The sequence below is a fragment of the Pteropus medius genome, unplaced genomic scaffold, assembly GCF_902729225.1.
Source record: "Pteropus medius unplaced genomic scaffold, Ma_sr-lr_union100, whole genome shotgun sequence".
Taxonomy (NCBI): domain Eukaryota; kingdom Metazoa; phylum Chordata; class Mammalia; order Chiroptera; family Pteropodidae; genus Pteropus; species Pteropus medius.
In genome coordinates this window covers 1,766,832-1,787,421 of record NW_024340851.1, presented here as the reverse complement: position 1 = coordinate 1,787,421, position 20,590 = coordinate 1,766,832, and the positions used below count along the sequence as shown (strand labels likewise).

Sequence of the window (20,590 nt, the reverse complement as noted above, 5' to 3'; positions counted from 1 at the left end):
CGAAATAAGCTAAATAGAAAAAGTTGAAACTCACATGGTATCACTTATATGTGGGATATAAATCTAAAATCAACAAATGAACAGGACAAACAAACAGAGACTCATGGACATGGACTACAGACTAGTGATTATCAGATGGTAGTGTGTCGGGGGTAGGGGGAAGTAGATGGGGCAAAGTGGATCAAATATGTGTGACAGAAAGAAATCTATCTATGGAAGGTGAACACATAGTGTAAGTATATATATATATGCCTTACTGTTAAAGTGTACAGCTGAATCTTATTGGATTTCGTTAACCAATGTCACCATAAAAAAATAATTTATTAATATTGAATTGTCTGAAAAAGTAATGGAAAAACAATTCTTTTTGTAATTGCAACAAAAAGAATAAAATATCTAGTAATAACTTTATTGACACATATGATGAACCTATATGATGAAATCTATAAGACCCCATTAAAAGAAATTGAAGAAGTCACAAAGAAATGGAAAGGTATTCCATGTCTTTTAATCGAAAGAATGAACATACTTAAAATAACCTTATTATCTAAGACATTATATAGATTTAATGAAATCCCAGTTTAAATCCCATTGGCACTTTTTAAAGAAATAGAACAAAAAAATTATCAGATTCATATGGAAATACAAAAATCCAAATCACCAGTGGCATCCTGAAGGGAAAAACAAACAAACAAACAAACAAGCCTGGATGTACCACTGTCCTCGACTTCAAATTGTACTACAAAGAGAAAATAATAAAAAAGACATTGTATTGGTAGAAAAACAGACACACACCAGTGAAAAAGAATTGAGAGCCCATATGTAAACCTCTGTTTATATAAGAAAATAATTTTTGACAAAAAAGCCAAAAACATACAATGAAGAAAGGAAAGCGTCTTCAATAAATGATGCTGGGAAAAGTGGAAAGCCACGTGCAAAAGAATGAAACTAGACTGTTGTCTACCACCATACACCAAAATTAACTCAAAATGGTTAAGGACTTGAATATACAACCTGAAACAATAAATTTCATAGAAGAAAACATAAGTACTAAATTCATAGAACTTGGACTTAAAGAGAATTTTATACATTTGACCTCCAAAGCAAGGGAAGTAAAAGCAAAAATAAATGAACAAAACTATATCAAACTAAAAAGCTTCTGTACAGCAAAAGAAACTGTTAACAAGGCAAAGAAACAATCATTTGAATAGGAAAATATATTTGCAATCAATGCCTCCAATAAGGGCCTAAAATCCATACAATTCAATAAGTACAACAACAAAAAACAAACCAATTCAAAAATGGGCAGAGGACCTGAACAGACACTTTTCCCAAGAAGACATACAAATGGCCAGCAAACATATGAAAAGATGCTCAACATCGCTAGGCATTATGGAAATGGAAATCAAAACCACAATGAGATACTACCTCATACCTGTTAGAATGGCTATTATCAACAGGACAAGTATTAACAAGTGGTGGAGAGGACACAGAGAAAAGTAACCCTTATTTGCTAGTGGTGGGACTATAAATTTGTACAGCTATTATGGAAAACATTATGGAGATTCCTCAACATTTTAAGAATTGATCTACCATATGATCCAACAATCCCTCTACTGGGTATTTACCTTGAAAACATATATCCAAAAAGATATATACATACTGGTGTTCATAGCAGCATTATTCATGGTGGTCAGGACATGGAAGTAAATGAAGTGTCTTATAATGGATGATTGGATAAAGAAGATGTGATACATATGTACAATGGAATATTACTCAGCTATAAAAAGAGATGGAACTGCCATTTTTAACAACATAGGTGGATCATGAAATAATTCTAAGCAAATTAAGCCAGACAGAAAAAGTTGAAAATCACATGATATCACTTATGTGTGGAATATAAGTCTAAAAGCAACAAACGAACATGGCAAACGAACAGAGACTCTTTGACCTGGACAGTAAACTGGTGATTACCAAAGTGTAGTGAAGGAAGGAAGAGGTAGATGAGATAAAAGGGGTCAAATATATGGTGACAGAAAAAAATCTCACTATGAATGATGAACATACAATGCAATATATATGATACTGTTGAATTGTATGCTTTTGACTTATTGGATTTTGTTAACCAATGTCACCATAATAAAAAGAAATAAATTTTAAAAAGGACTTCTTCAAGGAGATGAAAGGATGCTAACCAGCAACATAAAAACATATGACAATATACAATGAACTGACAAAGGTAAGTATATAGTCAAATTTAGAATTCTCTAATACAGTGGTGTACTAACCAATTGACTTTCGTATAAAGGTTAAAGGACAGAGTACTAAAAATAAGCAGCTAAAATATTTTATAAATAAATACACAATCTACATTAGATACATTTTGACATTAAAAACATAAAGGAGGAAGTAATGATGTAGTTTTGTAAATGATTGAAGTTAAATTGTTATCAGCATAAAACGAATGTGTTATGTTTTATGTCAATCTCATGGTAACTATGAAGCAACAACTTACAGTAGATTTACAAAAGATAACGAGAAGAGAATAAAAGCATATCATCATGGAAAATCATAGTTTCACAATGGAAAGCAGCAAGAGAGTGAAAAAGAAACACAAGAAACATAAAATGGTAAGAAAGCAATTAATAAGATAGAATTAGTAAGTCGTATTTATCAATAATTATTTTAAATGTATGTGGCTTGATTTCTTCAATCCAAAGGTATATAGTGTTAGATTTGATTTAAGAAAGAAAAGGCTAACTATATGCTGCCTACAATATTCTCACATCACTTTTAAGGACACCTATATGTCCAAAATGAAGGGATGGAAATAGATTTCCCATGAAAATGGAAACCAAAAGAGACCATGGATAGGTATATTTATACATTAAAAAAAAAAAAAAAAACAGACTTTAAACCCAACACTTTAAAGGCATCAATTAATCAAGATGATATAACAATCATAAAAATATATGTATTCAATATTGGAACACCTAAGAATAGTAAGCAAATGCTAACAGATCTGTAGGGAGAAATATATGATAATACAATAACAGCAGAAAACTTTAATACCCACTTTCAACCAAGAGTAGATTATTTAGCTAGAAAATCAATAAAGAAACATTACTGTTGAACTATACTTTAAACAAAGAAGACCTAACATATATATGCAGAACATACCATTCACCAGCAACAGAATAAGCATTCTTTTCAAGAGCACATATTCTCTGGGATAGATCATATGATATGTCACGAAACATGTCTTAACAAATAAGAAGACTTAAATTATAGCTATTGTGTTCTTAAACTACAAATGGTATAAAACTAGAAATCAATTAAAAGGAGAACTGGAAAATTTGCAAGACTGAACAACAAACTTCTGAAAAACCATCGAGTCAAAGATCAAAATGGAAATAACAAAATACATTGAAAGAAACAAAAATAGAAACAAACTGCCAAAATTTTGGGATGCAGAAAAAGTAGTTTTAATAGAAAATTGTATATTTATAAATGTCTATATTAAGAAAAAAGTAATATATAAAATAAACAACTTAATATATAAAATAAACAACTAGATAAAGAACAATTAAGGCCTAGTTAGCAGAAGGAAGAAAATAACAAATATCAGAACAGAAATAAATAAAGTAGAGATAAGAAGAATAATAGAAAAGATCGACAAAACAAAAAGCTGTTTTTTAATAAACAAAATAAACAAACAACTAGACTAAGAATAAGAGAGAATATAAAATAAATAAAATCAGAAATGAAAGAGAAGATATTACAACTGATACTATAGAAATACATAGAATAATAGGTTACTATGAACAATTACATACCAACAAACGGGATATCTTAGAAGGAATAGATAAGTTCCAAGAAACCTACAACTTACCATAACTAAATCAGAAAGAAATAGAAAATCTGAACAGACTAGAAAGAAAGCCTAGGACTGTGACGACTTCATTGGTGAATTCTACCAAACATTTAAAGAATTAATGCTACTACTTCTCTAATTCTTACAAAACACTGAAGAGGAGGGAACACTGCTAAACTGATATACAAGGCCGGCATTATCCTGACACCAAACTATAAGAAAAAAAGTACAGGTCAATATCGCTGGTGAATATATATGCAGAATTTTTTACAAATAACTAGCAAACTGAATTAAATAACATTAGAAGGATCATACACCATGATTAAATGGGACTTATCCCTGGGATTCAAGGATGGTTCAACATATGCAAATCAATAAATGTGATACAACTCAATAAAATGAAAGATAAAAAACGCGATCATCTCAATAGATATAGAAAAAGCATTTAACAAAATACAACAGTCTTCATGATAAAAAGCCTCAACAAATTGGAAATTGAAGGAACATACCTCAATGTAATAAAGGCCATACATGACAACTTCACAGCTGGTATCATACTCGATGGTAAAAGTTTGAAATATTTTCCTCGAAGATCAGGACAAGAATAAGGTGTCCACTTTCACCACTTTTTTTTTCAACATAATAATGAGAGGCCTAGCTAGAGCAAGTAGACAATAAGAAGAAATAAAAGTCATCCAAATAAAAGTGAAATTTTTAAAATTGTCTTTGTTTGCAGATGATGTAATCTTATATGGACTCATACAGACTCGACAAAGAAAACTGTTAGAATTAACCACTGAATTGCAGAATACAAAATCGACAGACAGAAATCAGTTATGTTTCTGTACGCTAACAATAAAATATATAAATAAAATTTTTAAAAAAATATTTGCAATAGCATCAAAATCAAAGACTAAAATAAAATTAAGAATAAAAATTAAAAAGAAAAAAACAAGAATAAAAAAATTTAGGAATAAATTTAACCAAGAACGGAATAGAGCTATAAAGCTATAGAGCTTATAGAAACTATAAGATTTTGATGAAAAAATTTGAAGAAAACACAAACAAATGGAAAGATACCTCATGTTCATGGATCAAATAATTAATATTGTCAAAATACCCATACTACCCAAAGACTTTTATAGATTTAACACAATCTCAATAAAAATTCCAATGATGTTTTTATTACAGAAATACAACAAACAATTCAAAAATTTGTATGAAACCATAGATAAACCTCAAAGGTTAATTAATCCTGAAACAGAACGAAGCTGAAGGCATGATACTTCCTGTTTTCACACTATAATACAAATCTATAGTAATCAAAATAGAATGGCCCTTGTACAAAAATAAACAAATAGATCAATGGAACAAAATAGCAAATCCAGAAGTAAACACTCACAGATATGGTCATCTAATATTTATCAAGGGGACAAAGAATACTCAATGGGAAACGTAGACTCTCCAATAAATGATAAAACAATAATTACATACAGAAGAATGAAATTAGACCTTTATCTTATAGCACTCATAAAAATTAACTTCAAATGGATTAAAGACTTAAACATGAAACCTGAAATCATAAATCTCCTAGAAAAGTATTGGAAAAGCTCCTTGGCATTGGTTTTGATAAAGTTTTTTTTAAATATGATAGCAAAAATGCATGCGACAAAATCAAAAATAAATAAACAGACTAAAGCAAACTATTCATAGAAAATTAAACAATCACCAAAATAAAAAGATAACCTATGAATTGTAGAAAATATTTATAAGTCATATATCTGATAAAGGGTTAATATCCAAAATTTGTAAACTCATAGGCTGTTGTCATGGTCAATTCTCACAGCCAGTTAGCCTGAAGGTCAATCCCACTCACTGATGTGCCAACAGCAATCAAGGCTCAACTAAAACAGGCAGAAACACAAAATCTACATAAGAAACACTCCTAGAGCAACCAGCTTAGGTGATCGGGGAGACTGTATCAATGGGCCCCATAGGACACCAAGAACATAAGACCACACTGCCAAGACTGGGAGAAGTAGCAGATCTATCTAATATATAGAAACAACACTGAGATATTGTGAAAATGAGGAGACAAAGAAACATGTCCCAAATAACAGAAAAAAGAACAGGAGAAAACTCTAGAAAAAATAATAGAGGCAAACAATATACCAGATACAAAGTTCAAAACACTGGTTATAAGAAGGCTTTAAAAACTTAGTGAAAATGTCAACACAAAGATATTTAATTTTAAAAAGGAGCAGGAAACCATAAAAAAAAAGACAATCATAAATAAAGAATACAATAAAATAAAGAATACACTAGAAGAAATCAACGGCTGATGAGATGAAGCAGAGGATTGAATCAGCGATTTGGATGACAAGTAACAGAAAACACCCAATCGGAAAAGCAAAAAGAGAAAAAAAAAAGAATTAAAAAATGAGGATATTTTAAGTACCTCTGGGACAACATCAAGCACATCAACATTCACATTATATGAACACAAGGAGGAAGAGAGAGAGAGCAAGAGATTGAGAACCTATTTGAATAAATAATGACAGAAAATTGCCCTAACCCGGTTAAAAAAAAAAATAGACATACAAATCCAGCAAACACAGAATGTCCCAAACAAGATTAATCCAAACAGGCCTACACCAAGATGCATCATAATTAAAATGTCAAAGGTTAAAGACAAAGAAAGAATCTCAAAACCAGCAAGAGAAAGGCAGTTAGTTGTCCACAAGGGATCCCCCATAAGGCTGTCAGCTGATTTCTCAACAGAAACTTTGCAGGCCAGGAGGAATTGGCAGGAAACAATCAAAGAGATGAAAAGCAATGACCTACAACCAAGGTTACTCTACACAGCAAGGCTATCCTTTAAAATTGAAGGAGAGATAAAAAGCTTCTCAGACAAGAAAGGGCTAAAGGAATTCAAAACCAACAAGCTATTATTACAAGATATGTTAAAGGGACTTTTTTTGTTTAAGAGGAAGAACAGAAAAAGCAAAAGAACATAAATTTGAATAATAAAATTGCAATAACTACTCCAATTAATAATCACATTAAATGTAAATGGCTTAAATGCTCCAATCAGAAGACATCAGGTAGCTAAATAAATAAGAAAACAAGACCCTTACATATGCTGTCTACCAGAAACCCATGTCAGATTAAAAGAAACACACAGACTGAAAGGGATGGAAAAAAAATATTTCATGCAAATGAAAATAAATAAAAGACTGAGATTGCAATACTTATATCAGAAAAAAAAAAGAGTTTAGAACAAAGACTGTAGTTTGAGACAAATAAAGGCCCAGTAATTCCACTTCTGGGTATTTAGCTGAACAAACCCAAAACAGTAATTCGAAAAGAACTTTGCATTTATATGTTTGTTATAGCATTATTTACAATAGCCAAGATATGGAAGCAACTTAAGTGTCTACCAATAGATGAATGGATAAAGAAGTGGGACATATATACAATGGAATATTACTTAGACACAATAAGGAATGAAATCTTGTCATCTGCAACAACATTGATGGACCTAGAGGGTATTATGCTATGTAAAATAAGTCAGACAGAGGAAGATGAATTCCATATAATTTCACTTCTATGTGGAATTTATTTTATAAATATTCAATCATGCTCGCTACCCTCAGTTTCAGTCTCTGTCAGTATTACCAACAGTTTCAGTATCATTTGCTCAGATTCCCCTGGGGCTCCGCTGTGTTCAGTTTGGAGAATATGGGTTGGGAGATGGGGGCTGAAGCTCAGCCTCATGTTTTGCATCTGTGGCTGGTAATAATCAACTGTTGCTTCTCTGCTGTCCTCATTCTCTGCCATCCTCACTTCTCTGCTTTCTGCCCTGATGCCCAGGCACTGCCACTGGCCACATGGAGCTCACAGCTCTCTCACAATTCCCCCTCCTCCTGCAGGGAGCTCCAACTGTGAGAGGCAGCTTCTTTGCTTCTCCCAGTCTACCTCCAACATCCTGAGTTCTGACCTATGGTAGCTCTTATGTGCAGATCCCTTGCTCAGACATGCTGGTGTGCAGGTTGGGTGTTTTTTGTTGCATTTTAGATGTTCAGCTTATTGTTGTTTCAAGGGGAGAGATCTGGGGACATCTTTCACTTCGCTGTGTTTCTCTACATCAATGGAATTTAAAAATAATATAAATGAACAAACAAAACAGAAAGAAACTCATAGATAGAGAGAACATTTTGATGGGTGCCAGATTGGAAGGGGATTAGGAGGATGGGTGAAGGGTGAGGGGATGAAAACATACAAATTAGTAGTTACAAAATAGTCATGGAAATGTAAAGTATGGCATAAGGAATATAGTTAAAAATATTGTAATAACTATGTATGGTGTCATATGGGTGCTAGATTTATGGAGATGATCCCTTGTAAGTTTTATAAATGCATAATCACTATATTATACACCTAAAACTAATATTGTATATCAGTCATAATACAAAATAAAAAAAAATTAAAAATAAAACAAAGAGTATAAGAAGAAAAGGACATTTTATAATGATAAAGGGATCAATTTGACAAGAGGATATAAACCTTGTAAACATTTAAGCATCCAACAATGGAGTAGCTAAATATATAAAGCAAATATTGATGGACATAAAGAAAGAGACTGACAGGAATACAGTCATAATAGGAGATTTTTAACAACAATTTGATACCAATGGCTAGATCTTCCAGACAGAAAATCAACAAGGAAAGAGTATACTTCAATGACACAATAGACCAGATGGATTTAATTAATATTTTTAGATCATTTCACCCCAAAGGACCAGAATATACACTCTACTCAAGTGCATATAGGACATTTTCCAAGATAGACCACAGATTAGGCCACAAAACAAGTTTTAATAAATATAAAAGATTGAAATTATATCAAACATCTTATTCAATCACAATGGTATAAAACTAGAAATTGATCACAAGAAAAGACTGAAAAACACACAAACACATGGAGGCTAAATAACTAACTAAACAATGAATGGGTTAATAATGAGATCAAGGAAGAAATCAAAAGATGCCCTAAGAGCAATAAAAATAAAAACAAATCTATGAGACAGAGTGAAAGCAATGTAAGAGAGGGATTCATAGCACAACTGAACCTTACATTTAAAAGAACTAGGAAAGAAACTACAAAGATTAAAGTGAGGAGAGCAAAAGGATAAATAAAGATCAGAGTGGAAATAAATAGAGTTTAAAAAAAATAATAAAAAGATCAATAAAACCAAGAGTTGTTTCTCAAAAAGATAAAGAAAATTGATACAGATTCAAAAAAAGAGAGAGAAGACCAAAATAAATAAAATCAAAAATGAAAAAAATATGAAGTGTTATAAGAATATACTATGAACAATTCTATAAAACAAATCGAACATTCTGGAAGAAATGGATAAATTTCTAGAAATACACAAGACTGAATCAAGAAGAAACAGAAAATCTGAACAAACCGATTATTACTAACAAAATCAAATCAGAAATCAAAAAACTTCCAACAAATAAAAGTCCTAGATGGGATGACTTCATAGATGAATTTTACCAAACATTGAAAGAAGAATTAACACCTATATAATAAATTAATCTATGACAAAGGAGGCAAGAATATACAGTGGTGTAATGACAGTCTTTTTAAATTAATGGTGTTGGGAAAATTAGACAAATACATCTAAAAGAAATCAAATTAGAACACTTTCTTTCACCAAGAATAAACTCAAAATGCATTAAAGACTTAAATTCTTAGAAGAAAACATAGGCAGTAAACTCTCTGATATTGCTCTGAGTAGTATTTTTTTGTATATATCTTCTCAGGCAAGGGAAACAAAAGAAAAAATAAACAAATGAGACTACATCAAACTAAAAATGTTTTCCATCACAAAGGAAACAATCAACAAAATGAGAAGACAATCAACTAAATGGGAGAAGATATTCACCAAGGATACATTCCATAAGGGATTAATATCCAAAATATATAAGCAACACATACAACTTAACACCAAAAAGATAAACAATTTGATTTTAAAATGGGTGGTGGACTTGAATAGACACTTCCCCAAAGAGGACATTAACAGCCAATAGGCATATGAAAAGATGCTCAGCATCAATAGTCATCCGACAAATGCAAATTAAAACAATGCGATATCACCTCATACCTGTCAGAATGGCTATCATCAATAAATCAAAAAATAACAAGTGTTAGCGAAGATGTAGAGAAAAGACAACCCTCGTACACTGTTGGTAGGATTGCAAAATAGTACAGCCACTATGAAAAACTGTTTGGAGGTTCCTCAAAAAATTAAAAATAGGACTACCTTTTGACCCATCAATTGCACTTCTTGGTATTTATCCAAAGAAAACCAAAACACTAGTTTGTAAAGATCTACTCACCCCTATGTTCATGGCAGTGCTATTCACAATAGCCAAGATATGGAAACAGCCTAAATGACCATCAATAGCCAATCGGATAAAGAAATTATTCTATATATATATTATATATATATAAATATATATAATTATTATATATATAAATATATATATATATATTACTCAACCATAAAAAGTGAAACATTGCCATTTGTGACAACATGGATGGACCTAGAGGTTATTATTCTGAGTGAAATAAGTCAGATAGAAAAGTAAATACCATACAATTTCACCTATATGTAGAATCTAAGGGAAAAAAGGAACAAACTAAATGAAAACAGATACAGAGGACAATCTGATGGTTTCCAGATAGGAGTGGGATTGGGAGGCTGGAAGAAAAAGATAAAGGAATGAAGAAGTATAAATTAGCAGCTACAAAATAGTCACGGGGATGGAGAGTGCAGCATAGGGAATATAATCAACAGTATTATAATGGCTATGTGGAGAGCCAGATGGGTGCTAGAGTAATTGGGGGGATCAATTCATAAACTATATAAGTTTCTAAACAATATACTGTATACCTGATAATAAATTTTTAAATGAAGTGATAATAAATTTTTAAAAATTAATGAACTCTCAGTGGATCAAAGAAAAAATCATAAGAAACAAAATTTAAAATATTTTGAGAAATAAGCATAAAAATACAACACATCAAAGAAGCAGTGCTAAGAGAAGTGTTTACAGCTATAATATTGACATTTAAAAATTATTAATTAACTAATTAATCAATGTATTTATTTATTTATTTATACTATAACTAAGGCCTATATATAAATATATATATATATTTTTTTACACTGTGCGCTCACCCCCCATAGTTATATTTCTTTCTGTCACTACATATTTGGCCCCCCTTACCCCATCTACCTCCCCTCTCCCCCACACCCTACCCTCTGGTAACCACTAGTCTTTAGTCCCTGTCCATGAGTCTCTGTTTGTCCTGTTCATTTGTTGATTTTAGGTTTATATCCCACATATAAGTGATACCATGTGAGTTTCAACTTTTTCTATTTAGCTTATTTCGCTTAACATGATTGTCTCCAGGTCCATCCATTTTGTCACAAATGGCAGTATTTCATCTCTTCTTGTGTCTGAGTAATATTCCATTGTATATATTTACCACTGCTTCCTTACCCATTCATCTATCGTAGGACACTTTGGTTGCTTCCATGTCCTGGCCACTGTGAATAATGCTGCTATGAACATCGGTGTGCAAATATCTTTTTGGATATGGGTTTTCAAGTCTTGGGATAAATACTCAGTAGAGGGATTGCTGGGTCATATGGTAGACCAATTATTAGATTTTCGATGAACCTCCATACTGTTTTCCATAGTGGCTATACTAATTTGCAGTCCCACCAGCAGTGTATGCGGGTTCCTTTTTCTCCTCATCTTCTCCAGCATTTGTTATTACATGTCCTGTTGATTATAGCTATTCTAGTAGGTGTGAGATGGTATCTCACTGTGGTTTTGATTTGTATTTCCCTAATAGCTAGTAATGTTGAACATCTTTTCACATATTTGCTGGGCATTTGTATGTCCTTTAGGGAGAAGTGTCTGTCCAGGTCCTCTGCCCACTTTTTGATTGGATCATTTGTTTTTTTGTTGTTATTGAGCTACGTGAGTATTCTGTATATTTTGGATATTAGGCCCTTATCAGAGGTGTTGCTTGCAAATACATTTTCCCATTCGGATGGTTGTCTCTACTTTGTTGATGGTTTCTTTTGCTGAGCAGAAGCTTTTGAGTTTGATGTAGTCTCATTCATTTATTTTAGCTTATACTTCCCTTGCTTTTGAGGTTAAATTCATAAAATCCTCCTTCAGGCCAAGGTCCTTGAGTTTAGTTTCTATGTTTTCTTCTATGCATTTTATTACTTCAGGTCTTATATTCAGGTCCTTAATCCATTTTGAGTTAATTTTGCTGTGTGGTGATAGACAACAGTCTAGGTTAATTCTTTTTGCTGGTGGCTTTCCAATTTTCTCAGCACCATTTATCTAAGAGGCTTTCTCTTCTCTACTGTATGTGTTTGGCTTTTTTGTCAAAAATTATTTGCCCATATAAATATGAGTTTACTTTTGGACTCTCGATTCTGTTCCATTGGTCCGTGTGTCAGTTTTTCTGCCATTATCATGCTGTTTTGATTATTGTCGCTTTGTAGTATAATTTGAAGTCGGGCAGAGTGATGCTTCCAGCCATGCTCTTTTTGCTCACAATGACTTTGGCAATTCGGGTTCTTTTGTGCTTCCATACAAATCTGATGACTTTTTCTTCTATTTCTTTATAAAAATGCTGATGAGATTTTGAGGAGGATTGCATTAAATCTGTATAATGCTTTAGGTAATATGGTCATTTTAACTATGTTGATTTTTCCAATCCAGAACACGGAATATCTTTCCATTTCTTTGTATATTCTTCGATTTCTTTCAATAGGATCTCATAGTTTTCATTGTATAGGTCTTTCACTTCTTTTGTTAAATTTATTCCTAGGTATTTTATTCTTTTTGTTGCAATTACAAAAGGAATTATTTTCTCCACTTCTTTTTCTGACACTTCATTGTTAGAATATAGGAATGCTATGGATTTTTGAACATTGATTTTGTATCTGGAAACTTTACTTTATTTGCTTATTGTTTCTAGTAGTGTGCTTGTGGAGTCTTTAGGGTTTTCCATATAGAGGATCATGTCATCTGCAAATAGTTACAGTTTGACTTCTTCATTTTCTTTTTGGATTCCTTTTATATCTTTCTCTTGTCTTATTGCACTTGCTAACACCTCCAATGTTTTACCGAATAATAGTGGCTATAGTGGACAACCTTGCCTTGTTCCTGACCTTAGAGGGAAGGTTTTTAGTTTTTCACCATTAAATATAATGTTGGCTGAGAGTTTGTCATACAGGGCCTTTATTATGTTAAAGTACTTTCCTTCTATACCGATTTTGTTGAAGGTTTGATGATAAATGGATGCTGTATCTTGTCGATGCATTTTTCTGCATCTATTGAAATGATCATATGATTCTTATTTTTTAATTTGTTTATGTGTTGTACCATATTAATCGGTTTGCATATGTTGAACCATCCTTGCGCAATGGGATGAAGCCCACTTGATTGTGGTGTACAATCTTTTTAATATGTTGCTGTGTTCGGTTCGCTAGTATCTTATTTTGGATTTTTGCATCTGTGTTCATGAGAGATATTGCTCTGTAGTTTTCTTTTTTGTGTGTTATCTTTGCCAGGTTTTTGTATCAGGGTAATATTGGCCTCATAAAATGAATTGGAAAGTATTACTTCCTCTCGATTTTTTGGAAGAGTTTGAGGAGAATAGGTATATCTTTGAAAGTTTGGTAGAATTCCCTGGTGATGCCATCTGGAATTTACTTTTTGATAGGTTTTTGATGATTTTTTTTCATTTCCATACTGCTGATCAGTCAATTTTGATTTTCCAGTTCTTCTTGATTCAGTCTAGGAAGTTCGTATTTTTCTAAGTACTGGTCCATTTTTTCTAGGTTATTAAATTTGGTTTTATGTACATTTTCATAGTATTCTTGTATGATTCTTTGTATTTCTGCAGTGTCTGTTGTAATTTCCCCTCGTTCATCCTTGATTTTGTTTATTTGTGTTCTTTCTCTTTTTTTCTTTATTGTTTCTAGCCTTGGATTTGTCAATTTTATAAAATTTCTCAAAGAACCAGCTCTTCGTTGCTTTTAATTTTTTGTAGTTTTTTTGTTTGTTTGTTTTCAATTTCATTCATTTCTGTTCTAATTTTGATTATTTCTTTCCTTCTGCTGACTTTAGGCTTCATTTGTTCTTCCTTTTCTAGTTTCTTAAGATGAAGCATTAGGTTGTTTACTTGGGCTTGTTTTCATTTTTTTAGTTAGACCTATAACGATATGAAGTTTCCTCCTATGACCGCTTTTGCCATGTCCCAAAAGTTTTCATATGTTGTACTATCATTAACATTCATTTCTATGTATCTCTCGATTTCTCTTTTTATTTCTTCTCTGACCCAGTTGTTTTTCAGTAGCATGTTGTTTAATCTCCATGTACTTGTGGTTCTACCTGCTTTCTATTTGCAGTTGATCTCTAGTTTCAAATCATGATCAGAGAATATGGTTGGTATGATTTCAACCCTCTTATATTTGTTGAGGCTATCTCTGTGTCCCAGTATGTGGTCGATTCTTGAGAATGTTCCCCGTGCACTAGAGAATAATGTATAAGCAACTGTTTTTGTATGGAAGGCTCTGTAAATGTCAATTATGTCCAGTTGGTCTAAATTGTCATTTAAGGATGTTATTTCCTTATTGATTTTCTGTTTGGATGATCTGTCCATCAAATATTGGAGTATTTAGGGCCCCTACTATGATAGAGTTTGGGTCTGTTTCTCCCTTTATTTCTGTTAATAATTTCTTTATATATTTCTTGGCTCCCTGATTGGGAACACAGATATTAATAAGTGTTATGCCTTATTGGTGCATGATTCCCTTTATCATTATGAAGTGTCCCTCAATATCTTTCTTTACTCTTTTAATTTTGAAGTCTATTTCTTCCGATATTAGTACCACTACTCCCGCTTTTCTCTAAATGCCATTTAATTGAAATATCATTTTCCACCCTTTCACTTTGAATCTATATTTGTCTTTGGAGCTGAGATATGTCTCCAGGAGGCAGCATATGGTTGGGTTTTGTTTTTTGATTCATTCTGCAACTCTGTGACTTTTTATTGGTGAGTTCAGTCTATTTGCATTTAGGGTGATTATTGAAATATGAGGTCTTCTTAGAGCCATTTTATCTTTTGCTTCCTGGTAGGTCGGTATTTCCATTGCTACCTTCTCCTTGTATTTCTGATTTCTTTATTTTGGTTGGCTTTCTGGGTTTTCCCTCTGGTCCTTCTTATTTTATGTTATATGCTTTGGTTTTGAATCTTCTATGTGTGGTTACCATTACGAATATGTAAAGGATAGTTATACTTATAAAGTTGTCTATTTTCTTCTGCATGTGTCTGATCTCCATTCCCCTTTGCAAATTTGGGTCTTTGAATTCTCCCATTTTCAGTCATTGTTGTCTAAATTTGCCCCTATGTATGCTGAACATTCATTACTATCTTGCTATAGCAATTCTCTTCTTATTGTTTTAGTTTATAATGCTTGTTCTTAGTAAGGCTTTCATTCATCTGCTTCTATTTGCTTGATAGTCATTTTACTCCTAATTATGTTTTTTGTTGTTTTTTTTTCATCATTTTTTTTAGGTGAGCTGACCCCTTTCAGTATTTCCTATAGTGCAGGCCTCTTAGTGAAGAATTCCAATTTTTGTATGTCTGGAAATGTCTTAATTTATCCTTCATATCTAAAGGAGAGCTTTGCTGGATGCATTATTCTAGGCTGGTAGTTCCTTTTTAATAGTTTAAATATTTGATTCCATTCCTTTATGGCTTATAAGATCTGCACTGTGAAGCCTGAGGATAATCTAATGGCTTTTCCTTTATAAGTTACCGTTTTCTTCTCCCTAGCTGCCTTGAGAATTCTCTTTGTCATTGATTTTTGATAATTTTAATATAATGTGTCTTGGTGAAGGCCTTTTTGAGTTGAGGATATTGGGTGTTCTGTTGACTTCTTGAATTCCAAGCTCCAGCTCATTCCTTAGATTTGGGAAATTCTCATCCACTATTTGTCTGAAAATGCTTTCTAGTCCCTGCTCCTTTTCCTTGCCTTCGATGATGCCCATTATTCTTATATTTCCTCTTCTCATGGTATCAGCTAGTTTTTGCATTTCCCTTTCATTACTTTTCATCTTTCGGTTTCTCTCCCTTCTGATTTATTTCTAGATTTCTGTCTTCGATATCACTGATCTTTTCTTCCATTTGGTCGGCACTATTTCCCAAGCTTGCTATTTCATTTTTCAACTCTTGCAGTTTGTTTTTTATCTCCAGAAGTTTTATTTGGGTCTTTTTGAAGTTTTCAACCTCCTTGCTCCGCTCATCTAGTTGTTTATTCAATTCCTGAAATTGTTGATTTGACTAACTTTAGAACTCACTGAGATTTTTCATAAGTACCATACCGAATTCTCTGTCACTTAAGTTGCATATTTCTATATCTGTAAGATCATTTTCTGGAGATTTTTCTCTTTTTCTGAGATGCCTTGTTACCTTGATTGTTCATGGTGTTTACTGGACTATTTTCAGCCTGGGCAGTAATGGAAGTGTATTCTCCTGTTTTTCCAGAAAGAAGGTTTATTATATAAAGGTCTCTCTTTAGTTTGCTGAAAAGAAGGCTCTTCTCTTTTGGTTTCCAGTAGGTGGCGTCTAAGCCTCTTGGATCTCTGCTTTATATAAAGCCTTAATAATGCCTTTATATAATGCCTCTATTTTCTTGTAGATATTTAATCATGCTCGCTACCCTCAGTTTGTTTCAGTCTCTGTAGTGTTGGCAACAGTTTTGGTAGTGTTTGTTAAGATTCCCCTGGGACTCCGTGGTGTTCGTTCTCAGAGAGTATGGGGGGTGGGGCCTTCCTGTTTGGGGTTTAAGGGTTACGGCTCAGCCTCTGTTTTGCAATCGCAGCCAGTAGAAATCAACTGACGTTTATCCGCCGTCTGCTTCTCTGCTTTCTGTCCTGATGACTGGGATCTTCTGCTGGCTGTAAACTCACAAACTCTCCTAGGCATGGCTGTTTAGGGAAGTTGTTGCACCTCTCCCTTCTCCCTCTCCCTACAGGGAGCTCTGGGGGCTCTGAGAGGCAGCTTCTTTATTCCTCCCAGTCTACTGCCTGATACCCAGATTTCTGACCTGTGGTAACTCTTATGCGCAAATCCCACGCTCAGACATGCTGCTGTGCAGTTTGAGTGTTTTTTGGTGAGTTTTAGATGTTCAGCTTATTGTTGTTTCAAGAGGAGAGATCTGGAGATGTTTTTCATTCCTCCATGTTTCCTTTCAATTCCCCTTTACCCTCTTCTACCTTCTGCCTCCCCCCTTCTCTCTGGTAACCACTAAACTGAGTTTTTATGTGTTCGTTTGTCTTGTTTGTTTCTTGCTTCCAGTTTTATATCCCACATGTGAATGAAATCATATGATTCTCCACTTTTTCTGTCTCACTTATTTTGTTTAGTATGACAATGTCAATTGTGTTTGCAGTCACCGTTGCCATGCTACAGTCGCTCTCTAGCACTGCCTCTAGCTCCCTAAGTTCCACCAGAATGAGAAGGTGGGTAAGTAATGAGGTCATTATACCATGGCTCAGACAAAACAGACTGCCAGCAAATCCACTGATGGTGAAGCACAGAGAAGCAGCTGATAACAAAAGCTACTCGCACAAGTGAGCCCTCTACTGAAAGGATGAAGAAACCTCATCATTACAGGCTTGGCCTTGTGGCACTCCAAGAAATTAGACGTTATCAGAAGCTCACTGAACCTCTGATTTGCAAACTTCCTTTTCAGCATCTGGTACAAAGATAGCTCAGGGCTTCAAAATAGATCTACACTTCCAGAGTGCAGCTATTGATACTTTTCAGGAGGTAAGTGAGGCCTATCTAGTTGGCCTTTTTAGAGACAACAGCCTTTGTGTTATCCATGCCAAACATGTAACAATTATGCCAAAAGTCATCCAACTAGCATTCGACACATGTGGAGAACATGCTTAAGAATCCACTATGATGGAAAACATTTTGTTCTTCTTTTTTCTCTTTTTCTTTTTATTGGTAGCTCTGAATGTTAGATATGTTTTCCATGGGGTCGAATGGTACTTAAGTATATGATTGCAAGTGGAAAAGAGGGGGTAGATATTGGCAGCTTTTTTTTTTATTTCTTTGTGTGAATTTTTAATACAAATGTGAGGACATAAAGCATTAATGTGAATCAAAAGGTTTCAGTGAATAAGTTTCAGCAGTTCAACTTTATAACAATTATAAATAAACCTGTTAAAATTTTCTGGACAATACAATGATTTGAATTTTTTAAAATAAGTAAATTTCTTATTTACGGCAACTAATGGTGTTTGTAGCATTTTTATCATACTGCACATTCCATCCATTCACTATATTTTTCTGAGTTGTCCTACATGCAAGTACATTTTTAAATGTTGTCTGTCTTCTGTGTTGTTTCCGTAGGTTTGTTATTGAAATAAATTAAACTATATATATATATACACATATATATGTATAGATATAGATATAGATATACATATATATATATATACATATACATATACATATATTAAAAAAACATAATGGTAAAGTGAACAACGCCAAAAACTAAAGGTCACATATTGTATGATTTCATTTATATAAAAATGAAAATCCATAGACACAGAAAACTGATTAATTGTTATCTGAGGCTATGGTTTTTATTTCAGATAATAGAGAAGTTTTTGAACTATATAGCGATGATGTTCTTTTACATTCCACATGTATATAATACCATGGACCTATACACTTTAAAATAATTAAAGTCATAAATTTTATGTTATGTGTATTTTACTATAATAAAAGCAAATAAATAATTATTTTAGTATCTGTGGTCCCTTCATATTGTTCTTCTTGTGTTCATAAGATTGACTGATCCCAGAGAAGAGTACTTTTAAAGAGAGATAATAGGACTGATATGTTTTATGAGAAATAGAGGCTGGGATCTCCAGAGTGAAGCAATACCACTTCAATAAGTCAAAATTCTCTGATGACAGGTCTGATAGTAACCCTTAATGAATAAGGAATGAATATCAATGGGGAACTGTGGTATATGATGGGACAGGTTGACAAAAACAGGAAAGAAGAATATCTGGAAATGAAAGGAGCTACTGAAGACAGACTCTAATCTCCTATTTTGTTAAGGGATAGGTTGGATATGATCATAGTATTTTTACCATTTCCTGAAACACTCCATAATATTGTGCAACTCTTCGAGTTAGACATAGGCATTTTAAAACATCTTTGGAATTTATATATCTGTAGTCAGAGGCTTAGGAATTCTGGAAAGTATAGAGGAAAGATCTTTCCCTCTACATATACAAATCATTTTGTCCTTAAACCATTAGTCCTAGTATTTTCCCTTTGTTAGACACTAATATTATTTTGACGGGTTTTATGAAGAATTTTATTTTAATTGATATCTACTTAATTGTGAGTGCATACCAAGACCATTTTTATCTGCTTATATTTTAGTTTTACCTTTCATATGCCTTTTACAGCAGGCTATGCTGCCGAGTAAATACAGAATCCAATTCTTAAATTATATTCGACTTGAAAGCTACCCAGGAAAATTCTAGTATCCTGATGCTGGTCCTGTCCTTTAGGGTTCTGGCATCTGTTTCAGACTCTGGGGACTTCCATTTCTTATTGCACATTTTGATATGTGAAGGCAAAGAAGGCAGAAAGAGCATGAGAATATATCAACAACAAGAAATAATGAGGCAGTTAAGCCTAAGAGAAATGAGCTATGGAAATAATTGAACTCGCAGGAGGAAAAATACTAAAATAATGTGAAAACAAGTTCATGAACTCTATGGTTCCTTATATGAGTGTTGATCAATTTAACGTTAACCATTATATTACTTTCTGTACTGTTAACTGAACCTAAATTGAAAAGGAATAGCTTAATAATTAAGAATTGAGGCAGAAAACATGCCTAGAAACTCATATCTTAGAGGACATTGATTTATAAAACTTCCATAACAAATCAGTTAGTCCTTACATGACACTTATACCGGGGTACTATTAATGATGGGCTGAAGAGGAGTTAACTAACATGATAAGATTCAAGGGATATCAGGAAGTACCTCACCAATCTTACTTAAAAATACCTCTCACTGTAATTTTCACTTGCACTATTAGAAAATCATTTTCTTTTAATAGTGTTTTCTTTTTGTGGGATTCCCTTTCATTGTGTAAATATCTCAAAAGAAGATAATGTAAGATGACAGCCTTTCAGCATTGTGCTGAAGCCAGCTCTTACAGATGCAAGAGAGTTCATTGTATGCATACCTTACCAATCCCCCCTTCAGTGACTCTTCTTTGGCAGCTTTAAATTATTTATGGTGGGAGTACATACACCACAGAAATCCTCAAACAAATCACACTTACTTGAAAGTCAGTTCAACCATTTTAAATTCATGCCTGTAATTATTTTATGGAACATATTTTCAATTCACGAAAATACACTTCTAAAGAAAAGCTTTCTCTGGCTTTGCATCTTGTTCCATACACATCTATTCCAATGACTTAAAAGTGGTGTGTTTGTGTGTTTTCCCCAAAGAGACAAAAAAAAAAAAAGGAGAGAATTATCTTAGTTTTGG

At 33.0% G+C, this 20,590-nt stretch overlaps 1 pseudogene; it reads left to right on the top strand.

Moving 5' to 3' along the window:
* The first annotated feature begins 17,536 nt into the window (after positions 1-17,536).
* On the top strand, positions 17,537-17,945 carry LOC120592016 (histone H3.3C-like; annotated as a pseudogene).
* Positions 17,946-20,590: the final 2,645 nt, after the last annotated feature.